Source organism: Podarcis raffonei, chromosome 11 (genome assembly GCF_027172205.1).
Source record: "Podarcis raffonei isolate rPodRaf1 chromosome 11, rPodRaf1.pri, whole genome shotgun sequence".
NCBI lineage: Eukaryota > Metazoa > Chordata > Lepidosauria > Squamata > Lacertidae > Podarcis > Podarcis raffonei.
Window position 1 is genome coordinate 64,341,454 of NC_070612.1, and position 25,680 is coordinate 64,367,133.

General features: G+C 43.7%; 1 protein-coding gene across 2 annotated transcripts in view; it reads left to right on the forward strand.

Moving 5' to 3' along the window:
• Positions 1-25,680, forward strand: part of LOC128423062 (transient receptor potential cation channel subfamily M member 3) — a 365,948-nt gene that overhangs the window by 66,632 nt on the left and 273,636 nt on the right. The gene's annotated exons all lie outside the window — the stretch shown is intronic.

Here is a 25,680-nt window from a genome sequence, read left to right on the forward strand (position 1 = left end):
GCTACAGTTTTAAGCACTGTGATCTTTAATATAGCAACTTATTTACATGCAACATTTCTGCTCTTCTCTGGGATTTTCTAACATTACAAAATGCCTTGGATGTCTTGTAGGCCAAGGTATGTTTTAGTATTTTGCACCTGTGCACACCTGAGTGGCTTGTAGAGGCACATGGATTATGGTGTGTTATTTATATGTGGTTCTCCTCTAATGGGCACATGAGTACAGTACATGTTTGAAATGCATATTTGTTATTAATATTATTATTTTGCTATGTCAGCTCAATGCCAGTGTAGCCAGGGGCACGAGGATTTGGGGCTGTGGGTTTATCTAGTGGTTCCAAACTTACTGGCAACCGTACCATTTCAGAGTTTTCTGATGGCTACCATTTGTGGGAGAGCTGTGAAGGTTGGCTCCAACCTGTAGCACTCCTTTCTGCTGGAGAAGGGACTGTGTACCAGCCAACACTCTCCATCACTGCCCCCACACGGCACACATAGGACTAGGACTGTGCTGCTGCAGGTGCCACAAACATTCTCCTTGTTTTTACTGCAACAGACTAACACAGCTACATCTCTTGGAAGGAAACATTGAAATAAATTTGATCGTGCTTGTGTACAGTGGTACCTCAGGTTACAAACACCTCAGGTTACAGACTCCACTAACCCAGAAGTAGTACCTTGGGTTAAGAACTTTACCTCAGGATGAGAACAGAAATTGCGTGGTGGTGGCAGCAGGAGGCCCCATTAGCTAAAGTGGTACCTCAGGTTAAGAACAGTGTCAGGTTAAGAACGGACCTCCAGAACAAATTAAGTTCATAACCAGAGGTACCACTGTATTCAGATATACACAGCAAGAAATTCTTGAATGTCATGGTAAGTTTGATCATCTTATGTTGGTTTAACACATTTATGACATTTGCTTGGAAACAACAGAAAAATTCTTTCCTTTTGTCAGCTGTGAAACACATTCTGTACTGTGGCGGATGGATAGCTGCCACACCTTCCCTGTCAAATAAAATACAAGTGTCTCTTAAAACAAGGAAGTCTAAAGATCTAGTGTGATTTTGAATCATCAGACAGCTGTCCCTCCTTTTTGTAAAGTATAAGCCCACTTACTCTTAAAATAGTATGTGTAGATATTCTGATGAGTGCTATCTTGTACAGCAAGTATTTTGTTGAGCTGGAAAACAAACTGTGTTGGAAAATGGTCCCTACATTATGTGTGTAGTTGTTATATTGGCACTGGCAATTCAGTAAATGTTTTCACATCACTGAGGAGGTCTTTTTCACATAGACTGCTGTGCATAGTAGGTCTCATGGGGCTTAGTAAATGTCTGCTTCAATCGAGCTCTTAAGAGTCCCGTCCCCCCACTTCTCTGATTTAACTGCATTGCAGTTTTTGTTTACTTGTAGTGCAGGTAAAAGTGAAGAATAGAATTGCCAGCTCTTTGGTGGGGGGAATTAGCAGTAGGGTGGCACCCCAAAGACAAGTTTGAATCAAGCCTGCATGTGTCAAGGAATGGAAGTCACAAAATGCTCTCTGATGAGCAGCTATGGCAGGGTTCCCACATTGGTGGTCAGTGTTCGAAACTCCCATTGTTCTAGGCGCATTTTGCGACAAGGAATTTCATTAGCACAAGCAGTTTCTGAGGTCTTGACGCAGTACTGTGAGTAGGATTTCAGATTAAAACTGCAGAGTGGAAGGAAAGGAGGACCTTTTTCTGCTTCCCCACTTCCAGCTACTCTCTGAAGACTGGAGAAGGGACTCACATAAGGCAGGCTTTGTTTGTTGCAGTCTTCAGATGAGGACGAGACCATGTGAAAAATGAATATAAGATTTTAGCTGCGGTTAATTCTTTTTTGCCTTTTATTCTTATTATAAAAAAATGCGCCTAGACATTCCATTGTTGCACCCATAACCTAAGTTCAAGGTGCTATTTAGCTCCTAGTGTTCATATCTCACTTTCTAACACTGTTTGTGGTGCAAGCTTGGCTGCTTTCAGCTTCATTTTTGAGTACCCCCCCCATGTTTAGTTTATGAAGTGCAACATGTTTATATGTTCATTTATTGCCCCCCCCTTTACTAACTACAAACAATTTAAAATACAGTGGTACCTCGGGTTACAGATGCTTCAGGTTACAGGCGCTTCAGGTTACAGACTCCGCTAACCCAGAAATAGTACCTCGGGTTAAGAACTTTGCTTCAGGATGAGAACAGAAATCATGTGGCGGCGGCGCAGCAGCAGCAGCGGGAGGCCCCATTAGCTAAAGTGGTGCTTCAGGTTAAGAACAGTTTCAGGTTAAGAACGGACCTCCGGAATGAATTAAGTTCTTAACCCGAGGTACCACTGTAGTTTGTAAATCAACACTGAGAGGAGTATGTGGCTTCAGGACATTGCAAGTGCCATCCAGGCAGTATTGTCCATAATTGTATTCTGCTGTAAATATTAAAATTGAATTTGGTCCCCTTCTATTTTTATTTATAAATTCTTGTTTTTCTTTATAAATTGTAGGCCATACAGTTTGCTTCCAAACAATTTAAAACCTAACCTAACATAACATAACATAACATAACATAACATAACATAACAACATAAAACATAACAACATAACATAACATGTTCCAACCAGCAAGCTGCCTCTATTCTGTAGCTGCTGCATGAAGCAAGTCTAACTCCACTGGTTTTCTGTGTCTGCATTTCCACAAGACAATTCCTTGTTTTCTCTGAACAGGTTAAGTGCCCAACTGTTGCCTCCCAGATTTGCATGAGTTGGTTGAAGATTTCCTAAAGAAAAGGTGTCCAGAGGGCCTACCTATCCTTGTCTAACAGACAGACTTCATGCTAACAATAAAATGATCCAAAGCCCAGCAATATTTATGCACAAATGTTGAATTCAGAAATTGAACTGTTCTGTAAGTACGTTTTTGTATAGTATATGTCGTGGTGAGACTTGGTTTCCTCTGGACTCCATATGGCTACAAGCTTAGATATCAGGTTTCTAAATAGTTAAAATGAAAAGGAAAGCAAAATTGCAATATGTAAGAATTAATTACTAAACTTCTGATGTGGAGTAATACTTCTCATTAATACTTATTCAACCACAGGGGCATAGTGTGGGGGGTGCCAGGGGGCCACAGCACGGGGTGCACAATTTTTGAGGGGGACGCAAGCATCCACAGTGTGGCACAGCCCAGTGCTCCCCTCTGCCCATCAAGGGCCACATCGGCTGACTGGATTCCCCCCAGCATGGATGGGCAGGTGGCTCAGCGCGGCCCCACTTTGCTCCAGCAGCCGTGCCAAGGGCTGGGCTGGTGTCCCCCAGCACAAAAGTGCCTGTGCGCCCCAGGCGCTGGCAACCAACACTGCGCCACTGTTCAGTGATCTCAAGGCATCCTGAATATATAGCAAACCATTATAACATACCTATTGTCCTGGGAAGAAATAAATAGTTAAACCAAATCACCAATATAAAACATGGTTATTGAGTTCTGATTATCATGGTGGACAACATGCCTTGGTCTTGTCGACCTTGTGGAAGAGTAATGACAGCTTTTTACCGATTGTGTTCTGTCATTGTGTATTAGCAATTGATGAATTGGTTACTAGTGTAACACCAGGTCTCTAGCTGCATCAAAATTCTTCCAAGAAAACAGAGCAGAAGCATTAAAATTGGACCTAGGGTCAAAACTAAGCGGTTGCCCTTGTGGTGTTTTTTACAAGGCTATGTTCTGTTTAAAGAGAGAAAGAGTAGCAAGTGGACAGATATTCCTACTTTTCACATTCCTGTTTTTAGTTTGGTGAAAACAATTTCCTGTGTTGACATAGTATATCATAAAAACTAAGAATATTCTCCATCATAGTTACCCTCTTGGGAAAGATCTATATTGATTTATGGTCATGTGTCAGGATTCAGCTTTGTATGTGTGTCTCTGCAACTTTCATTTAAAGGGGGAAAGACTGTACTTAAAGCCATATTTTAGCCATTAGAGGATTATTATTTATTACTGTATTGGACAAAAATTACAGCAAAGTCTCATTTTGATAAAACTGGGAACACATTTATTCCATCTTAAACTTGATCTGGAAATTGTGACAATACTCTAATAGCCAGCTAGGGCGATTAAGTGCCTTTTGAAAGTAAAATGGGACCATCCAAAAATAAGAGAACTTGGTTGCTACATATTTTGGGGGTTTCCTTGGTTTTCAGGTGCATATAATTTGTGATTTTTTAAAAACACAAATCACTCTCCAAAATAGTCCCAAGAGCTTTCAGTCTTATGGAATGTTGTGAGTATAGAGATGATAAAACATTGGTGTAACTTTGCCATTTTCTGGAGAGGGAGCTTGTGGTACACTCAGCACCATTTTTGGACATGACAGTTGCCCATAGAATACAGTGGGAACAGAGCCATAGCTAGGTGATCTTGCGCCCCTGGCAGAACCGTCCAGACTGCGCCCCCTGGCCACAGACAAATTAGGCCTTCTTTCCGCCTCTCCTCCAACCTCCCATTCCACCCATTCAATTCACTCTCTAGTTAAAACCATTTCTAATGATGCAATAATCAATATTTATATTTATGAACATATTTTTAGCCAATTTTGTGCCCCCCATTGCCTGCACCCCTGGGGGGGGCACCTCACCCCCCCCAGCTACAGCCCTGAGTGGGAAATCCAGGTTTTTAGTGTAGTTGTGAATGGATAGCACTGTGCCTGTATAAAATAAGAGTACCGAAATATAGCAGCACATTCTAACCATTGTCTAATTTCACATGAACAGGTTTAGTTTCTAAAATTTCTTTCTCAATTCTAATACAATCCCATTTAATCCCTTACAGGATGACCAGCATTCCCATAGCAAGGTCACAATACAGAATAAAACACAAAAATGAGCAGTGAGTAGGTGGTGGACCCGATGAGGAGAACCAGGTGAAGGCTGTTTAAATGCACCTGGGGCAGACCTGAAGGGAGCCGCCCTGCTCCGTCAGTCCCGCCCCCAAGGTCAGCCCTGCATCCAAGCCGGTCTGCCATTGGCCCGTTGGGCAGGCCGGCTTGGATTCAGCACCTAGGGGGAGGGGCATTATGCCTCTTCCTCCCCAGCCAGATCCCAGGGCCTGCAACTTCCTTGTCAGGTCCTTTGGAAGCCTCTGCTGACCTGCAGTGCTGCCACACCGGGAAGGTGAGCATACTTCTAGGAAGCAAATCCTATTGAATTAGGAGCATGTAGAATCGGGCATTAAGATGCTCAGGATGAAAGGAGAATTAAAATACAGTTAGTTTATATTTCTTGGATGAACAGCCATTAACTTTAATTTGGGAGAAGAGGATGTGAACACTTTCATTTCCTATTAGTGTATATCCATTGATAAAAGGGTAATTATCTGGCTCCTAATTACAGCAAAATGTTCCAGTACACAAATGCTTGACTAATTAAAATTGGTGTTCTTTTCAAAGTGCTGGGATCATGATTGTAAATTGATTATTAACAATGATTTAAGATTATTTGATTTCAGGTGCCTTCTTGATTACTTCTGTTTACTCTTAATAAACCCTCCCCCTTCAACCCCAGAAAAAGATAGCTTTGAAGTAGATTTGCATTTTTTGCTTCAGTTGTGTTTTTGCTGAAATGTCTGTTTCTATTCCTACTGTCTCATTGTTACGAAAAAGGAGCAATGCAGAAGCAAGCACCAGGTGGCTGGAATGGTAAACAGGATGTGGGTGTTATTGGATTGTACCGTGGGAACCAGGAGCAGTTTGTAAAGTGCTCTGAGAGCCGGATGTTACCTCAGAGCAGCACATGACCCTGTACTGGAAGTACATGGGTGGAGTTTATTCTCTCTCTGCGTTGGGAAGCAGAGTGTGCAGACATGTTTTCTCTGTACTGGTGAACGACAGGAATAAAGACATGTAAATATATTTCTGTCTGTCTCTTTCCCCCTCCCTGGGAGAGGAGTGGGGGAGGAGTGGTGTGTTCTCCTTCACGTTGAGGAGAATCGCCGAAGAGACCTCCCTTGATCTTGCCGGCAGGCGCTGGCAGGGGAGGTAAACAAGGATTCAAGCCGGGCACCTGGAGGGTGGCCAAATTCCTCTGGACTAAGAGAAGGGCAAAAAAAAAAAAATGAGAGGCACAAATACAAGATGGGTGACACCTGGCTTGAGAGCACTACATGTGAAAAGGATCTAGGAGTCTTGGTTGACCACAAACTTGACATGAGCCAACAGTGTGATGCGGCAGCTAAAAAAGCCAATGCAATTCTGGGCTGCATCAATAGGAGTATAGCATCTAGATCAAGGGAAGTAATAGTGCCACTGTATTCTGCTCTGGTCAGACCTCACCTGGAGTACTGTGTCCAGTTCTGGGCACCACAGTTCAAGAAGGACATTGACAAACTGGAACGTGTCCAGAGGAGGGCAACCAAAATGGTCAAAGGCCTGGAAACGATGCCTTATGAGGAACGGCTAAGGGAGCTGGGCATGTTTAGCCTGGAGAAGAGGAGGTTAAGGGGTGATATGATAGCCATGTTCAAATATATAAAAGGATGTCACATAGAGGAGGGAGAAAGGTTGTTTTCTGCTGCTCCAGAGAAGCGGACACGGAGCAATGGATCCAAACTACAAGAAAGAAGATTCCACCTAAACATTAGGAAGAACTTCCTGACAGTAAGAGCTGTTCGACAGTGGAATTTGCTGCCAAGGAGTGTGGTGGAGTCTCCTTCTTTGGAGGTCTTTAAGCAGAGGCTTGACAACCATATGTCAGGAGTGCTCTGATGGTGTTTCCTGCTTGGCAGGGGGTTGGACTCGATGGCCCTTGTGGTCTCTTCCAACTCTATGATTCTATGATTCTATGATTCTAAGAGCTGGAGGCTCTTCTGGCTTGAATCACGACAACTGGTAGCAGACCGATGGTTATCTGATCTATGAGAATCTGCATGAGAGGTGAGAGGTCGATGAATCGTTGCCATCCTCTGCACCTAAGGAGATAAAGAAATGCGTCTGCCTGCAGCCAGAAAGCTGAAACAGACAGCTGGACACCGAGAGGAGTGTATGCTCAGAAGGTATGCTGCATTTTGGGCTAGAGAAAGTGAACGCAGAAAGGTTTAATTCTCTGGTTCACAAGAAAGAGCTGCATTTTAAGAAAAACAAGCTCTGAAGGCAAGCTTGCATACCAGGAATTCCTGTGGTGAGATAAGGAGTTCCGTCCTGAGCAGGTTGCTAGGCAACGTCTGCCAGTTACTGAGTGGCCTAAAAGAGCCTGGGAAATCGAAAGTGTATCTGCGCAGCTGTGCAAGGGTTTTGAAAAAAACAGCCCGAAGGTTTGCCTGCCAGTGAAGCAGTAAACAAAGACTTTTGGAGTTTACTGGCTTGAAAAGTGAAAGCTGGCTTGAGATTGACTGTAAAGCTGACCCTTGGATTCAGCATGGATGCCAAGAAGGGGGGAGTGCCCCTGAGTGCCGTGGTTCTAGATGAACACAGCCGGCATGCTGCACTGGAAGTAAAGGACAGGGGGAGGGAGGAACGGAGTTCTAATTCCCCCACCGATGAGGCTACTGGAAAAGATGCTGTAGCTTTGAATGCTGTGCAGTGTTACACTTGTGGACAGGCTGGGCATCTTCAGCGGAGCTGTAAGAAGCCACGTCAGCCAAAAGGAGCGAAGGGCCGCTCAGCAAAGCCTGAGGCGTCAGGCAAAGGTCATACCAAGCCTATGGTGAAACCTGCAAAGGCTTTGATGGCGAAAGGAACCACGCCAGATGTTGGGAACGCGTTTATTATTGACACTGCAGCGACGGTTCATATGTCCCCACACAGAGGACTCTTTTCAACGATTAAGAAGCAAAGCTTCACTGTGACACAGGCCAACGGTCAGGAGCTAGAAGCGGCCGGCGTGGGGACTGTCTATCTTAAGAGTCTGGACTTGACAATAAACAATGTTTACTTGGTTCCTGAATTGAAGTTCAATCTGCTGAGTGTTTCGCAGATTGCAAAGAGAGGACTGAAACTGTCCTACGATGCTGAGAGCTGCGAGATCTACAAAGATGGAGAGTTATATCTTTCTGCCAAACAGAAAGATGGACTATATTTGTTGACTTTTGCACAAAGTGATTACATGGAATGTAATTCATCTGTGTCTAACCTAGTTTCTCTTGCAGGTGTGAGCAAGAAGAAGACCGGAGTCAACAGAGCATTTCAGCGGGTGTATGCTGATGTGATTGGTCCTCTAGAACCATCTAGAGGCAATGCAAGATATTATCTTGTGTGTGTGGATCATTTCTCTAACTATGTCTGGGTTTATGTGTTGAGAAAGCCACAGGAAGCCTTGGAGAGGTTTCAGGAGTTTTGTGACAAAGTTAAGAGTATGCATGATGCTAACATTGATTGTCTATTCACAGATGAGAAGCAGATTTTTCTTTTACAGGATTTCCAAAGGTTCCTGCAGAAGAAGGGGATCAGACACAAGATTGCTGTTTCAAAGGAAGCGTGGAACAGGGGTGTCTGTGTACGGGTGAACAGAGAATTGCAAAAGGGGATGGAAGCGCAATTGCTAAGTTCACATCTGCCACATGAGTACTGGGCCGAGTCTCTAATGTCGTTCTGTTATACAAAAGTGAGAAAGGTTTCAAAAGAGTTGGGAAGTTCTCCTTTTGAGAAACTGTTCCACAGGAAACCTTCTGTTACCCATTTCAAGGTTTTTGGGTCTCATGTGAGAACAGAAACTCCAGGTGGAGTAAAGAATGCCAGAGGCATTTTTGTGGGGTATGAAAAGGGTCTCTACAGAGTAATTTTGTCTGAATCTGGTCAGGTGATTCTCACAAAATTTCTAGAGAGTGCTCCTGAACAGGAGAGAGTGATAGTACACACATTTCCCACTGAGGACGATTCAGATGATGATGATTTCACTGATTTCAGCTGTACAGAAAGTGATGACACTGATAGCTCGGAGAGCTCAGTTGTCACAGTCATTGAGAGGAAGTCTCACACAATAGATAGGCCTTCACAACTGAAGGATGAACCACTGTTTACCATTGGAACTAGTTCTCCAAAGAGTCCTGAGACTGGACCAGTGAGCAGAGAGGATCAGCACCTCATACGTAGGTCTGAGAGAGTTACAAAGGGTCAACCACCCAAGAGGTACTCAAAAGAGTTTGCTAACTTAGCTGTTGCTTGTGTTGCTGTTGTAAACAACCGAGGACAGGTTGGAGCTGTGTCTAAGTCAGAGACAAAGACACAACAGAGAGATGCTAGCCAAGGTAATGCAGATGCACTCATTCCTTGGAAACCAGACAACCAGAGAGGTACACTGGGGAAACCAGTGGCGGGGAGTTCCAAGGGTGGAACTGAAACAACAGGGGAGTGTTATGTGTATAACAACTGTTTGTTTTCTTCTCTGGATCATGCTTTGCTTGCTGCAACACGCATTGATTCTTTTGGGGGAGGATGTTACGAAAAAGGAGCAATGCAGAAGCAAGCACCAGGTGGCTGGAATGGTAAACAGGATGTGGGTGTTATTGGATTGTACCGTGGGAACCAGGAGCAGTTTGTAAAGTGCTCTGAGAGCCGGATGTTACCTCAGAGCAGCACATGACCCTGTACTGGAAGTACATGGGTGGAGTTTATTCTCTCTCTGCGTTGGGAAGCAGAGTGTGCAGACATGTTTTCTCTGTACTGGTGAACGACAGGAATAAAGACATGTAAATATATTTCTGTCTGTCTCTTTCCCCCTCCCTGGGAGAGGAGTGGGGGAGGAGTGGTGTGTTCTCCTTCACGTTGAGGAGAATCGCCGAAGAGACCTCCCTTGATCTTGCCGGCAGGCGCTGGCAGGGGAGGTAAACAAGGATTCAAGCCGGGCACCTGGAGGGTGGCCAAATTCCTCTGGACTAAGAGAAGAGCTGGAGGCTCTTCTGGCTTGAATCACGACACTCATAACACCCTTAATCTCTTCTGATTGGTGACAGGATTGTGTGTGTGTGTGTGTGTGTGTGTGTGTGTGTGTGTGTCCAGGCACTCACCCAGAGTTTATGTTTCTGTCTTTTAAAGGCACAGCAAAGACTGCTGTGTCTTTAAAAGAAGTGCTTTTTTTTACTCATATATACACCTGCATCTACTGTGGAGAAAGTTCCCAGCATTCACATTGCAAGAAAGTCCTTTGCTTCAGCAAGCTGGGATCTACAAGAGGGGGAATCAGCCATGCTGTCTCCGCCTTGGGATTATGGCTTCTTCTTCTCAGCCCCCATGCAGCATTCTTCCCACTTCCTGCATCCTCTCAGAACCTCTCGTGGAAGGTACCTTCCCCTTCCATTTACATCCTTGCCCACTGCCACCCAGGCAACCTGTGCTTCCCAAGCCTATTGCAAAATGAGACTTTTTCCTGCTGTTTACCTCTGGCAAACTGTAACTCTGGCAACCCCCATTTCACAGACTCAAGGATCTCTTCTTGATCAGGTGATGACTCCTTTTTTATTCTTAACAGTTTATCTCCCAGGCAATCCTCCGTCTGGAAAACAAACTTAGCCTAATGGCACCTAGTGAAGACTCCTAGCATTTAGTAATTCTAAGCATTTAGTAATCTCTAACATTTTCTAAACCTCGAAATAAATTTTAAAAATGTCCAGTAGCACCTTAAAAAAGATAAAGGACCCTTGACAGTTGTCCAGTCGCGAACGACTTAGCTGTTGCGGCGCTCATCTTGCTTTACTGGCCAAGGGAGCCGACATTTGTCCGCAGACAAAAGCCTTAGGCTCAGTGGTTTAGACCACAGTGCCACCCGCATCCCTAATTATGCACACGAAAGCTTATACCCAGAACAAACCTAGTTGGTCTCTAAGGTGCTACTGGACAATTTTTTAAATTTTTTAATTTATTTTGATTGCATCAGACCAACACCACTACCTACCTGAATTTTCTAACCCTAGAAATGATAAGGTGCCTTTGCACCCACAATCCCTAGCACCCTCAATCGGCAATAATACAAACACAACAGCCTGTTCTGGACCAAAAATAGTCTATACTCTTTCCTGCACCTTTTCAGATCTTCCACAATGCTAATTTATAGCATTTGTTACCATCAGCCACAGTGGTCTTTTCTACAAGTGATGCAATCCCTGCTTTCTCCTGCCCATGCTGGTTCCACAAGCTCTGATGTAAAGTGAGCTGCACACATTGTCCATTAGCTGACAATATTAGCCAATTCTTCTAGCTTTTATCTGATAAATTATGTGTTTTTGTAAAAAGTGCCACACACACACACACACACACACACACACAAGCACAGTTAATTTGTTCTGGGGAGAAGGAGGAATGTCAGCAGTTCAAAGCAAAGCCTTTGTTTGTCAAACTGGCTCTGTTGCAAACCCCATGTTTACAGGCCCATTCCTGAGGGGAATTAATGCCTGTGTCATCAGTGTGATGAGAGTCCTCTGGAGTACAGCCACTTCATCTATGTCCACCTGCACTTGGAGAAAACTTCAAGAGAATTTTATTATTTCTTCTACCAACTTGTATGTGGCAATTAGGTAAACTCCTTCCCCAAGTGTTGCCTAGTTTTGTTTCCTTGGCTCTCTGCTGTTCTCTCTATGTATCTGTCATGTAAAACTTTCATTTTAAAGAATTTATGCTGTAGCATTTTAGTGGAGGTCCTGACCCACACCTGCAGTGTGTTTGAGGGCAAAGGGTGGCAATGTAGTAGTGGCAGGGGACATATTTTTGTTGCCCAGAGGGCTTTGGAACAGAGGAGAAGAAAAGTGATAGCAGAGGTGGCTTTGTCCCCAGGTTCTTTTTGTGCCCACGCACCCATCTCTGTGTTGGTGGTGGCTTGCATATTTGCTGTGGACAGAAGGGCATCTAATGATGAGAGCCTAAATCTCATCAGGAAGTGATCTGACCATGACAACGGGCTGGTGTTAATATCCCTCACTTTCAGATCACCCACTTCCTGCCCAGTTGAGAAAACAAGGTCCAGTGTGACCTGCTACATGTGTTGGATAGATGACATGTTGGAACATCCCCATGGCCATCATGGCAGCTACGAAGTCCTGAACTGCCTGAGAGCTAACTGCTTCAGTATGGATTTTGAAGTCTCCCAACACCAGCAGCCTGGGAGTCTTCAACACTGCCTCAGAGACCAGCTCTCTCAGCTCAGGCAGAATTCCTAATCTGTCTTGATTATCCAGTGGCAGGAACAAACACCCTGGACGCCCACTCTGTTGGACAGAGAGAGATGGAATCTCTATAGCCTAAAGCAGAGGTGTCAAACTCAAATTCATCGGGGGGCCGCATCAGCAGTTTGGTCACCCTCAAAGGGCCGGTTGTTCAGGCAGCTGTTGGATCTGTCACATCACAGGATGGCATGCGCTCAATATAAAAACAAGTGGAGGTTTCCTGAATGCATGTAAAGTGGAGGTTTCCTGTGTAGAATGGCCGGCACCGCTAGAGGGCAGACGTTCTCTGGCTTGTAGGCTGCCGCGCATGCGCTGAAGAGGCGGCTTTTTTGTGTCAAAAAAAAAAAAGCGAGAATAAAAGGTGAAGGCTGGCGGCCGGCGGCGGCTACACGGGCCACATGACGAGGTCTGGCGGGCCGGATTCGGCCCGCGGACCTTGTGTTTGACACCCGTGGCCTAAAGCATCTCCCGCTCCCCGACCCCCAAGTTTGCCATTATATTGTACTGACTACCCAGGTGGGCACAGCTGGATGAGACCAGCTCCACCCTGCTCTCTCACACACACCCAGTCTCTGTAATACAGAGCAGATCATGGCGAGGGGTTTACTTCCTAAGACTGGCTTGGAATATAGTCACTTGTAGATTTGTTTGTTTTTCCAAGTTAGTTCAGGGTAAACAGGAGGAAAGCTCACTTAATCATTAGCCTTTTGATTCTTTTATTATTACTACTCTGTGCTGCCTTATCCAGGCCAGAATATTGAGAAGAAAACAAAATCTATCTTTCATTTCCAAAATGCTAAGTCCATATTATTCACTTTTTTAAAAAGGGAGCAATGTTACAAGTAGATGTCCACAATCAATTCACAATCGATCACCACAATTTTAGTGTTAGTAATAATCTGATTGGACTGCAATTTGTTGTAAGCTGATTTTTAATATTGTATTTTTAGATTTCTGTAAACTGCCATGGGACCTTACAGTGAAGGGTGAGAGCCTAACAGAACGAGGGATAGTGGTGGTGATACTTTATTTGTTGAAGATGAATTTGTTTGAGCCACACTAAAAAGAGGCTTGAAATGAACAGCATAGTCAGGCATAGGCAAACTCAGACCTCCAGATGTTTTGGGACTACAACTCCCATCATCCCTAGCTAACAGAACCAGTGGTCCAGGTTGATGGGAGTTGTAGTCCCAAAACATCTGGAGGGCCGAGTTTGCCTATGCCTGGAATAGATGCTGAATTTCTTCTGAGTAAGTTTTTATTTTAATTATTGGTGGGAGTCTGAATTCTGAAGTTAATATTTTCACACTTCTTTAATTAGCACTATTTCCTACACCCTGCTGTTCAAATATAATTTTTTTGCTACATTTACATAAAAATAAAACTTGGGGGTTTAATCAAACTAAAGTGAATAAGATGACACCACATGAGTACTGAATTTTCTTAACAAACTAGTTTGAATCAGGGGATGGTCTACGCCTACAGATCTGTGCGCAGAATCTGGCAATCTTGTGATCTTTGCCTAACAAGAGACGATCAAATTTTTGCTTTTCTGGCAGGTCAGCAAGCCTCACCAGCAGGGGGTCAATGGTATCTCTACATGCCTCGTCGCAAAAGGGACATCTAAAAATATGTGTTTGGAACTTTCTATATCCCCCAATGGGCAGGCGCAAAGTCTCTGGTCATATGGGACTTTTTAAAAGGATCCTTCCAAGACCGGCGAGGGCAGAGCCAAGCTTCTGGCAAGTGTAAAAGCCCTTCTTGCATTTTTGGATACAAGAAAAAAAGAGATATGCTGCCGTTGCAGCTATCTCTCTTTCGATTTCTACAATTTTGTAGTCGGGGCACCTTAAGCAGCCGTTGTCTCTCGGTGTCTATAATTCTTTGCCTAACCATAGCTTTTGCTTGGCCCAAGCCCAGACTTAGAAGGGCTTGAGGGGCAAAACCCAGTTTCTGAAGAGTGTTCAGGACTGCTGTCTGCCAGCCTGACCAAAAGGTAGTTTGATGCCATTGTGGTAAGATGTTATTGACAGAAGGGTGGCTCTGCCCACCTGTCAAACTTTTCCTATGGGTGGGGGTGGGGACAATGATCTGTCGCATTGGTCATATCCAGTTCCCTACTTCTGATTTAATTGATGCAATTTGCTGTCACAAAATGTCATTTACGTAAATTTAATAGCAGATTAGACAAATCATTTTAGGTCTATCAGTAGCTGTTAGTCTTGAAAGCTATACAGAGCTTTTTAATTCTGGGGCAGTTTGCCACTGAATGCTGGTGTGCTTCCCAGAGTTGTCTATTGTGGAAACTAAGATTCTGAACAAATGGAACCTTGCTCTAATGCATCAGGCTCGTGTTTTGCTCTAATGTTCACAGAATGTTCTCTCTCGCTTTCTGTACTCTCTCCCTCTCCCTCTGGTTAAATTAAGGCACACAAGAAGAAATAATTTTCTCTTATGGTTGCGAGAAAAAGTTTACGAGTCGTATCCAGTGGGAGTACTACTCAGATTGGTACACATTGAAATTAATAAAAATGACTAAATTAGGTCCATTAATTCCAATGGGCCTACTCTGAGTCTGACTAGCATTGGATATAATCCCATGTAGGGACTTCTATACCCATTCATTTACCTTGTCCACACTCTTTCTTACAAGAAAACATCTGCCTTTTTATTTTTATTTTTTTTAAATCAACTGAAATACATGTAGCTTAATCCCCACTTCCCCCACTGAGGCACTGAGAAAGTTTTTCAATTTGGATTTTTATTTTATTTATTTTTAATGCTGTAGATTCTTCTTGCAATAATGCATTTTTGATTCTCTGGGACATTAGAATGGAGAATCTGAAATGAAATGATTTAAAATGGAATTGAATAAATTGAGGTTTTTTATGTGCTGGGGAGCCAGTAATGGTTACAGTAAATTAACGATTAAAAAGGGTCTTTGCTCTACTCTTTTCAGCTACAATCTGTGAGAAGGGACATTAAACTTGTCCTGGAATGTGTAATATATAATAATTTTATGTGGTTTCTGCAAGACTGAAGTTTTCAATTTCTTTCAGATTATTGAAAGGAATTAATTTAGGGAAAATCCCTTTTCAGTGTTTGTTTCAGTAACTTGCTAAATTGGCTCGGTACTCTAAGGTATATTAAGTCAAAATTAAATCATGTTTAGCCAAAAGGCAAAAAAGAGTTCCCTGATCTTGCTGTTCTTGCAGTTTTAAGAAAAAATTACACCAGTAGACAATTACAGTTGTCAAACATTAAAAAGTCAATGAAGTAGTTCGTACCATCCTTGTATATTTTGATGCTTCAGCTGTTTTACCTTGTATACTTCTTGGGAAACATGTTGTTTGAAAATGAATATGAAGAAATGAATATGAAGAAGTTTTGAGAACCTTCATTTACAACAGATACCAAGTTAGCCAACTAAGTTTACTGATGAGTTTTAATGTTCACCTATATACATCAGCAGTTTTAAATTGATTAATTAATTCACATCACAGGTCAATTTTTAATCATAGTCCTGTGAAAAATATCACATTAAGGATGATTTGAACAATCAGTTTACATGGTCTGCATCCTAGCTTAGCTTTGTTGGAAGTAAGTGGCACTGAATTCATTGTAACCCAATTCCGTATGTGTTAACTTGGAAGTAAGCCATGCTGAGTTAAACAAGACTTAGATTTTCATCATTGGGTATATTTTGAATATTAAAGTTATGCAAAGTTTAATTACATTCTATGCAAATTCTTGTTAACTTTAATGAATAATAGTAGAACACAGCACAATTTTATTCCACAACTGAATGGAGTAACTATTTCCTTCAGCTTTCTAACAATGGAAGCTCCATTGTTACCTTGAAGACTAAGAAAATAGGGAAATAAAGGGAAAATTAGAAGGGAGGAATGGATGGATTCTTGGTTTGTTGCCGTTAGACTAAATTTTGAGGGAAGAAAGCAGATCCATATTGTTTATTAACTGCAGTCTTGTGGGAAATCATGTGAGTGTTCTTACTGTTGACATTTTAAAAGTATCAGTATAAAACAGTGCATTCCTTCTGAATGCACCTTATAGTTGGTGTTCATTTTCAGCTGGAAAAATAATGTGGGATTCTTGCTTTCATTTTTCAACAGTCATAATTCAGGCATTCAGTTAGTTCTTCTAATATGGTTCTAGGGTGCAGTTCCAATTCCCACTTACCTGCCAGCGGGGCTTTGTGCAGCAGTGGAGCCGGACCACGCCTGCCCGCCACGATGGAAGGTGTCGGGGAGGGAATCTCTGTACCACCTCCGGGCTAGTGTAGCAGTTGGGCCTGGATCAGCACCGGATTTAGAGTGGCGCAAGAGGTTTTTAGTTTAGCAGTTGACCTTTTTCACTTTTTTGTCCTGGAGGATCAACAGGCAGTAGGGTGGAGTGCTTAAACCAAGGGTTGGCAAACAATGGTCCGCAGGCCAGATCCGGCCCAATCGCCCTCTGGATCCGGCCCGTGAACGGTTCTGTAATCGCCGCTTGGATCGGCACAATTGCCTCCCCCCCCAATTTTTTGGGGGGTGCCATTTTTCACGATTTTCCCCACAGACTACATCTCCCAGCATGCTCCGAGGTTGCTCAGACTTCTGCAACGCTGGTCAATCCGAAGCCTTAGCAACCTCAGGCCTCCCCTCCATTGGTCGGTTTGACGTGAGACTTGCTGCCCCAATCGGGGCGAGGCGCAGGGCAGGGCGCCCTTTTGAGGTCTGGCTCCGAGAAGGGGCGAGAAGAAGCGGGAGTAGAGGAGGGAGGAGGAGGAGGACTCTGTGCAGCATGGTCATGCGCACCCGGGGTAGGGGCCCTTCCTGGCGGGGTGGCTGTGGCCCCTACGCACAAGCCGGGACCCAGCGCTGGCAGGGCTCCCCAGCCCAGCCCGCTCCGCCTGAATGCAGTGAGTGGAGGGATCTCAGCCGCCCTGTCTCCGAGGGAGGGAAGGAAGGCATGTGCCATGGTCCGGCCCACCACAAGTTCTGAGGGACAGTGAACCAGCCCCCCACAGAAAAAAATTGCTGGCCCCTGGCTTAAACCATTAAAAACTGCTGGAGGAGATTTTCTAGTCAAATGCACTGGATAAACTAATAAATATATGATTTTTAAAAACTAATGGGAAATTAAGAAAGAAAACAAGCTGTTTATACTGCATGGAAAGGCAGCCATAGATGTAAACTCCCTGGTGCAGCTGCAGAGGCTCTAAGGGTACTGCCATTTACAAATCATTTTTTCTATTACAAAATGTCTCAGATCTATCCACACACCTGATTAAGCAGCAGCTGTTCTGATTTTTTTGTGCTGTGTTCCAGCAGATGTATCCAGCCTATTCTTACAGCCATACTCAGTTTGCAAACATATAGAACGTAAACCTGTAGGAGGGTAATAATGATAACTACTAAACCATTATATCAAAGCTCGGGAGGCAAGCTGGCTAGAATTTCACATTTGCTGCCATATTAGAAAGCTAGTAAGTATCAGCCATGTGAATAACAGGAAAAAATGTACATTTGTGCTTCAAACAATGGCACTTTGTCAAAAATCCAGTGTTAGAAACAGTTGCTTTGGACAAAGCTGCCATTTGTGGCATGTTTCCCTTGGGCAATGTGGTCATGATAGCAGAGAAGCTGATAAATCTGCCTCCCCACTCTTCTTTCTTCCAAAGCTGTTTCCTCCATTCCTGAAATGTTTCCCAGTCTGCCCATCTATTTTTTTATTTAGTCACGTTAAGGTTTATGCCCAGACCTTCAGGCTCATTATCAGGGTGACTTAAAATAAACTATTACATAGTGTAACATTAACAACTAAAATTAACACTAAAACCAGCAAATGTATAAAAATAAAATGAGTAAAATGGACCAACAAAACTTTTAAAGCATTGGATTTTTGTTTGTGTGTGCACCTGTTTATGAATTCACTCTCATGGATTTCATGGAGGGGATGAACTCCCGCTCAGTGGCAGGGCAGTGCAGGCTCTGAGATTCAATCCCCGACAGATTTAAAATAAATGTGGACGGTGGTCTGGACCCTTGGATGGGTTTATATCTAAGCAATAATTTCTACTTTTTCACAGATTCATAGAGCTGGAACTGTCCACAAGAGTCATCCAAGTCCAGCCCCTGCAATGCAGAAATATTTCTGCCCAAAGTGGGGTTTAAACCCTTGACCCTGAGATTAAGAGCCTCATGCTCTACCAAGGGACAGGTTTTATTTTCTATGTGATATTTGTATTAATATTTCTAAATTTTAGAAAAGCATATAATAGAAACAAATTTATCTAGGCTGGGTATTTCCATTTGCAGGATCTCAGACAGCCTAGCTTGAAAAGATCATTGCAGAGGCTTTGCCCATTAGAGTAGACAACTGTGGTTAGATAGTCTAATGGTCTCTTGGTGTAAGGGATCTTCATATGATTCACTGAGTGGTATTGAAATATTACAGCCCTCAATCTCAGTATTCCTTGTCTGTAAAATGATGGGCTAAACAAGGAAGGGGTGCTTTGGTTTTGCTTAAGAACTGATGCCTGAGGTGTCACTGATTATTATCTTTGAACCACAAGAAGTTGCAGAGTTAGTTCTGTTTGGTGGATTTTCTTGACTAGTTGTGGACTTATTCTTTAAGCCTCAGTTCCCTAATCTATAAAGTGGGACAAATTATTTTAGCATGTATCATAAAGTCTTTAACACTATTTTCTATTGTTTATAAACCTAATACAGAACTTTTCATTCATCTGGAAAAGCAGAAATGTCTTCAATTGTTTCGGGAAAGTGCAGATAGTGGATGCCTGTGATATCTCAACCAGGATGCTGTTCCATCTAGATTGTGTTCTTATTATGCATGGATGTAGTACTTGGTGACATGTGGTATCAGACAGTCTTGTGCCAAGAGTGGGGTGGCCCTTCAGAGGTTGCTGGACTACAACTCTCAGTATCCCTGACCACTGGCCATTCTGAGTGGGGCAGATGGGAGTTGGAATACAGCAACATCTGGAGGACTACAGGTTCTTCATCCTTACAAAGGTGAACAAAGGAGAGTAGACGTTCTGTGCTCCCAAGGTTTGAATTCGGGTTTCTCCAGGTAGGATTTGAAATTCTCTTCTGAAATCCCCAAGAACCATTGCAGTCAATTTAGATAATTCTGGCCAACATGGAGAGGAGACAGATCTTGGATACAGTTCATGCTTTGTCTGGAGAGAGCTGAGTCATCAGCCCAGGTTCAGATGACCAAACCATGCCGGAGCAGATGACCAAACCATGCCCCAGCAGAACTGGGGAAGGAGCCCACATGTGTTTGTTGCGTATTTAGCAGATTAACTGCGCTGCAGAAAGCGTGCTGGGGAGACCACACGTTCAGGAAACAATGAAGAAACGCAAAAATATCTTTTGCTTGGTTTTAATTACATTAAATCTATAGGTGTGCTAGTCCCGTGGGCTAATCGGGAGGCGAGGTCCGAGTACAGTCTGAGGTTGAAGGTGTAGTATGGAGGCAGTCCGTAAAAGTTGAAGCTGGATGCAGGGCAGGTAGTCGGGTGAGGTCAGGAGCTATAGCAGGACAGGGTTCAGGCAGGAACTGTCAACCAATGAAGTTGCTCCCGCAACCTGGGACTGGGGCTGGCTGGCTTTTATCTGCCCCGAGGCACAGGGCAGCCCCAATCCTCAGGTGACTCACCTCTCCTGGCCTGGAGGCGAGCACTCCTCCTGCGGGAACTTAGTTCCCTCCGCCTTTCTGCCCTGAGCCTCTGCAGCTCAGGAGAAGTTGGAGGGTTACCGGACCCAGAGGCAACCTCAGCTTCCTCTGATGGGACTGAGAGTGGAGCACCTGCAGGCAATGGGTCCTCTACCCCCTCAGGCGCCTGAGCAGACTCAGCTGGTGCCTGCACCTGAGGATCCAGCACAGGTGAGGACCCTTCGGGCTCAAGCCCCAGCCCTGGCTCAGCTGGTTCTGGAGGCAGGGAATCCTGTGCAGGCTGGGATTCCTCAGGTTCAGCATCCGAATCCAAATCCCAGGCCATCACAATAGGTATGACCCATCCATTCACCAGGGTACTGAGAGAGGTACACACTGTTCTTTATATACTATACCCGATTGCTGACACAGCTTAATTAACACAACTTAACAGCACCTGCTATACTGCTTCACAGCTGTAAAACTAGGCCATGATATTTACTCTGGCCTTTAAAGAGATACACATCTTGTGAAACAATAATGAACCTTAATATTGAAATAAACTATTCAACAGTTTTATCATTGAAACTAAGCCATGGTGCAGTCCAGGCCTTGATGAGTGAACTGTTTTTAATAGTTTCTTTGGATTATTCTCAGTGACTCTCTCCAAAGTTGCTTTGCCCTCGTTCCAGCAAATTAATATGTACCTAGGTAGATGGCTGAGACCAAAGCTGTGGAGTTGGGGGGGGGAGGCGGGTCTGTGAGTTTTACAGCTGTAGATGAAGAGATGAAGTATAGAGAAAAATTACAAGTGTCAGCTTAACTGTTCCTGAACTACCACTTATAAGTTTCTGCCAGCTTTGAATCCTCCGTATCAGTTCTGTGTTCGCATTACAGGAAGATTTATTTTAAAAATGTGTATTTCAGTTCCTTAAGCCTGATTCCTATGTATAATTATGAGTGCACCTCCGTATAGTGGAGTGCATTCCCCATCCCCACATGGCACACGAAAATTTTGGGAACCAGCAATCTTAGCAATGATCATGGAGCACTGTGCCATGCAGGTCACATTCAAAACCATATTCCCTGCACTAAATTGCTATGATTAACTAATTTTGTGTGAGGTTAGCACATGCTAAAGCAGCAGTATTTTCAGAGGCCCCAAAAGGGCCTGAAAGGTGCTCCCTAAGAGGAAGAGATTTGGAAGGGATTCTGGGACACAGATCATGGATCATCCTGCAGCTATTTGGGGCAGCAAAATGACTTGGGCAGAACTCTAAGATTGTGATAACATGGCAAAAATGGAAGTTTTGGTTCTGCAGGATGCTGAGCAAATATGGTGACAGTTTATTAATTTAATTATGGATGCATTTTAGAAATTTGAACTCCTACAAAACTCCAGAAACTTCAGCACCTAATTTTCTTCCACAATATTGTTATTTCAGTCTCCCGCCATGTATTTTCAGAAGTGTAAGTGCCAAATTTCCCAGTTGTTTTGGTTGGCATTTCTATTGAACTTTCCCTCTAGTTCTTCAGGAACTCAACAGCAGTGTGGGCAATATCTTCACCACTTTATTCATATGTTGTCCTTTGGAAGCCTTTAAGTGGCAATGCATATTTTAGTGTGAGCTATTAACATTTAGTTGACTGAATTATTTACTTATGTTTGAAAAATGAACATAAATGATGACTTCATTTAGCAGCATTTAGTCATTTATTTATTTATTTATTTATTTATTTATTTATTTATTTATAGCTGAATCAAAAACAATTAGCCAGCTAGCAGACCTTGCTGGAAAATGGGTTTGGTGTGCAGCAGTCGTGAGATCCATGTAACTTGGAAAGGAGCACCTGCTTTTTCTGTACTAATTGGTGCATATGAAGAACATTTGCATTTAATAGTTGAATGCACATAGGCTAACCATGTAATTACCAATGTAGTAAGCCTATTTTATTTTGAATATCTGGAAGCTTCAGTTTGCGAGGTTACGGAGGGTTAGATCATATATGGTAGTTTCTGTGTCTTGATTTCATAGAATCATAGAATCATAGAATCATAGAATCATAGAGTTGGAAGAGACCACAAGGGCCATCGAGTCCAACCCCCTGCCAAGCAGGAAACACCATCAGAGCACTCCTGACATATGGTTGTCAAGCCTCTGCTTAAAGACCTCCAAAGAAGGAGACTCCACCACACTCCTTGGCAGCAAATTCCACTGTCGAACAGCTCTTACTGTCAGGAAGTTCTTCCTAATGTTTAGGTGGAATCTTCTTTCTTGTAGTTTGGATCCATTGCTCCGTGTCCGCTTCTCTGGAGCAGCAGAAAACAACCTTTCTCCCTCCTCTATGTGACATCCTTTTATATATTTGAACATGGCTATCATATCACCCCTTAACCTCCTCTTCTCCAGGCTAAACATGCCCAGCTCCCTTAGCCGTTCCTCATAAGGCATCGTTTCCAGGCCTTTGACCATTTTGGTTGCCCTCCTCTGGACACGTTCCAGTTTGTCAATGTCCTTCTTGAACTGTGGTGCCCAGAACTGGACACAGTACTCCAGGTGAGGTCTGACCAGAGCAGAATACAGTGGCACTATTACTTCCCTTGATCTAGATGCTATACTCCTATTGATGCAGCCCAGAATTGCATTGGCTTTTTTAGCTGCCGCGTCACACTGTTGGCTCATGTCAAGTTTGTGGTCAACCAAGACTCCTAGATCCTTTTCACATGTAGTGCTCTCAAGCCAGGTGTCACCCATCTTGTATTTGTGCCTCTCATTTTTTTTGCCCAAGTGCAATACTTTACATTTCTCCCTGTTAAAATTCATCTTGTTTGTTTTGGCCCAGTTCTCTAATCTGTCAAGGTCGTTTTGAAGTGTGATCCTGTCCTCTGGGGTGTTAGCCACCCCTCCCAGTTTGGTGTCATCTGCAAATTTGATCAGGATGCCCTTGAGTCCATCATCCAAGTCGTTGATAAAGATGTTGAATAAGACCGGGCCCAAGACAGAACCCTGTGGCACCCCACTAGTCACTCTTCTCCAGGATGAAGAGGAACCATTGATGAGCACCCTTTGGGTTCGGTCAGTCAGCCAGTTACAAATCCACTGAGTGGTAGCATAGTCAAGACCGCATTTTACCAGCTTCTTTACAAGAATATCATGGGGCACCTTGTCAGATGCCTTGCTGAAATCAAGGTAGGCTACATCCACTGCGTTCCCTTCATCTACCAGGCTTGTAATTCTGTCAAAAAACGAGATCAGGTTAGTCTGACATGACTTATTTTTCAGAAATCCATGCTGACTATTGGTGATCACAGCATTCCTTTCTAGGTGCTCACAGACTGTTTGCTTAATGATCTGCTCCAGAATCTTCCCTGGTATTGATGTCAGACTGACTGGGCGGTAATTATTTGGGTCCTCTCTTTTCCCCTTTTTGAAAATAGGGACAACATTTGCCCTCCTCCAGTCTGCCGGGACTTCGCCTGTTCTCCAGGAATTCTCAAAGATGACTGCCAGTGGTTCTGAAATCACATCTGCCAGTTCTTTTAATACTCTTGGATGCAGTTCATCTGGCCCTGGAGACTTGAATACATCTAGACTAGCCAAGTATTCTTGTACTATCTCCTTAGTTATTCTGGGCTGTGTTTCCTCTGCTGAATCCTTTGCTCCAAATTCTTCAGGTCGGGCATTGTTTTCTTTATCGGAGAAGACTGAGGCAAAGAAGGCATTGAGGAGTTCAGCCCTTTCTGTGTCCCCTGTTTGCATTTCACCATCTTCTCCTCTGAGTGACCCCACTGTTTCTTTGTTCTTCCTTTTGCTACGAACATACCCATAAAAGCCTTTTTTGTTGCTTTTAACCTCTCTAGCAAGCCTGAGTTCATTCTGTGCTTTAGCTTTTCTGACTTTGTGTCTACACGTGTTGGCTATTTGTTTGAATTCCTCTTTGGTGGTTTCCCCCCTTTTCCATTTTTTGTACACATCCTTTTTTAATCTTAACTCAGTTAAAAGTTCTTTAGATAGCCACCCTGGCTTCTTTAGGCACCTTCCATGTTTCCGTCTCATTGGTATTGCCTGAAGTTGTGCTTTTACTATCTCCCTCTTAACAAACTCCCAGCCATCATGAACTCCCTTTCCTTTTAGTATTACTGTCCATGGGATCTCACCAAGCACTTCCCTAAGTTTTATGAAGTCGGCTTTCTTAAAGTCAAGAAATTGAGTCCTAGTATGCTTGGCTGCTCCTTTCCGCTGTATAGTAAACTTCAGAAGAGCATGATCACTCGCGCCTAATGATCCTTCCACTTCTACCCCACTAACCAGGTCATCAACATTGGTTAGGACCAGATCTAAAATGGCTGTTCCTCTTGTTGCTTCTCCCACTTTCTGGACAATGAAGTTGTCTGCAAGGCCAGTGAGGAATCTGTTTGACCTTATGCTCTTGGCTGAGTTTGACATCCAACAAATATCCGGGTAATTGAAGTCCCCCATTACTACTATCTCCCTTCCTTTTGCATGCTTGGCCATCTGTTCCAGGAAGGCATCATCTATGTCCTCCGTTTGGCTTGGGGATCTATAGTAAACTCCCACAATGAGGTCACTGTTATTCTTCTCTCCCTTAATTTTGACCCAAATGCTCTCACTTTGGCTTTGAGGTTCTAAATCTTGGATCTCTTCACAGGTATACACATCCCTGACATATAACGCCACTCCTCCTCCTTTCTTGTCTGGTCTGTTTCTCTGAAATAGATTGTATCCCTCCATTTTTACATTCCAATCGTGGGACTTATCCCACCAGGTTTCAGTGATTCCTATTATGTCATATTTAGTTTGCTGTACCAAGAGGTCAAGCTCATCTTGTTTATTTCCCATACTTTGCGCATTAGTGTACAGACATTGAAGTCCATTAATCATTCCCCCGTGTCTCTTATTTAAGGATTTTTTCCTCCCACCACTAGGTCTGCGTGCTGTTTGCTCCATTCGGTCTATGACATTTGGATGATCATCTTCATCAATTGATAGACTCCTACCTTCAGGAGCACTGTCTCCCTCCCCCACATTAGTCAGTTTAAAGCCCTCCTGATGAGGTTTCTGAGATTTTTTGCAAAAACATTCCTCCCAACCGTTGTGAGGTGCAGCCCATCGCTTGCCAGAAGTCCATCTTCAAGAAACTGCATTCCGTGATCTAAGAATCCAAACCGTTCCTGTTTACACCATTTGCGAAGCCAGTTGTTCACTTCCACTATTTTTCCCTCTCTCCCTGGGCCACGTCGTTCAACTGGGAGGACAGATGAGATGACAATTTGTGCATTTAATTGCTTCAATTTCCTGCCCAGAGCCTCGTAATCTCTTTTGATCTTCTGGAGGCTATTGCTTGCAGTGTCATTGGTTCCCACATGAACCAAGAGGAAGGGGTATTTGTCAGTGGGTTTTATGATTCCTTGCAGTCGTTCAGTTACATCTTGGATCTTAGCCCTGGGGAGACAGCACACTTCCCGAGACATCTTGTCAGGCCCACAGATCACTGCTTCTGTTCCCCTCAGTAGGGAATCCCCTATCACCACTACACGCCTCTTCTTAGGTCTGGTCGGGGTTCTTCCGTGAGCTGTCCGTTCCAAGGTCGCCTGCACATTCCCTGAGGACTGCCTTTGCTGCTCGTCTTCATATTCCTGATCGACTGTAATGAGGGAGAGATCCTCAAATGGAGTCTGCTCTTCGTCTTCCATGCTAGGGGAAAGGACCTCAAAGCGATTGCATATTTCTAAACAATCAGAGCGAACCCTGGGCCTCCTACTTCTTTGAGTCACGTTTCTCCATATATCTGGCTCCTGTGTTGGTGAACTAGCCTCCTTCTCAG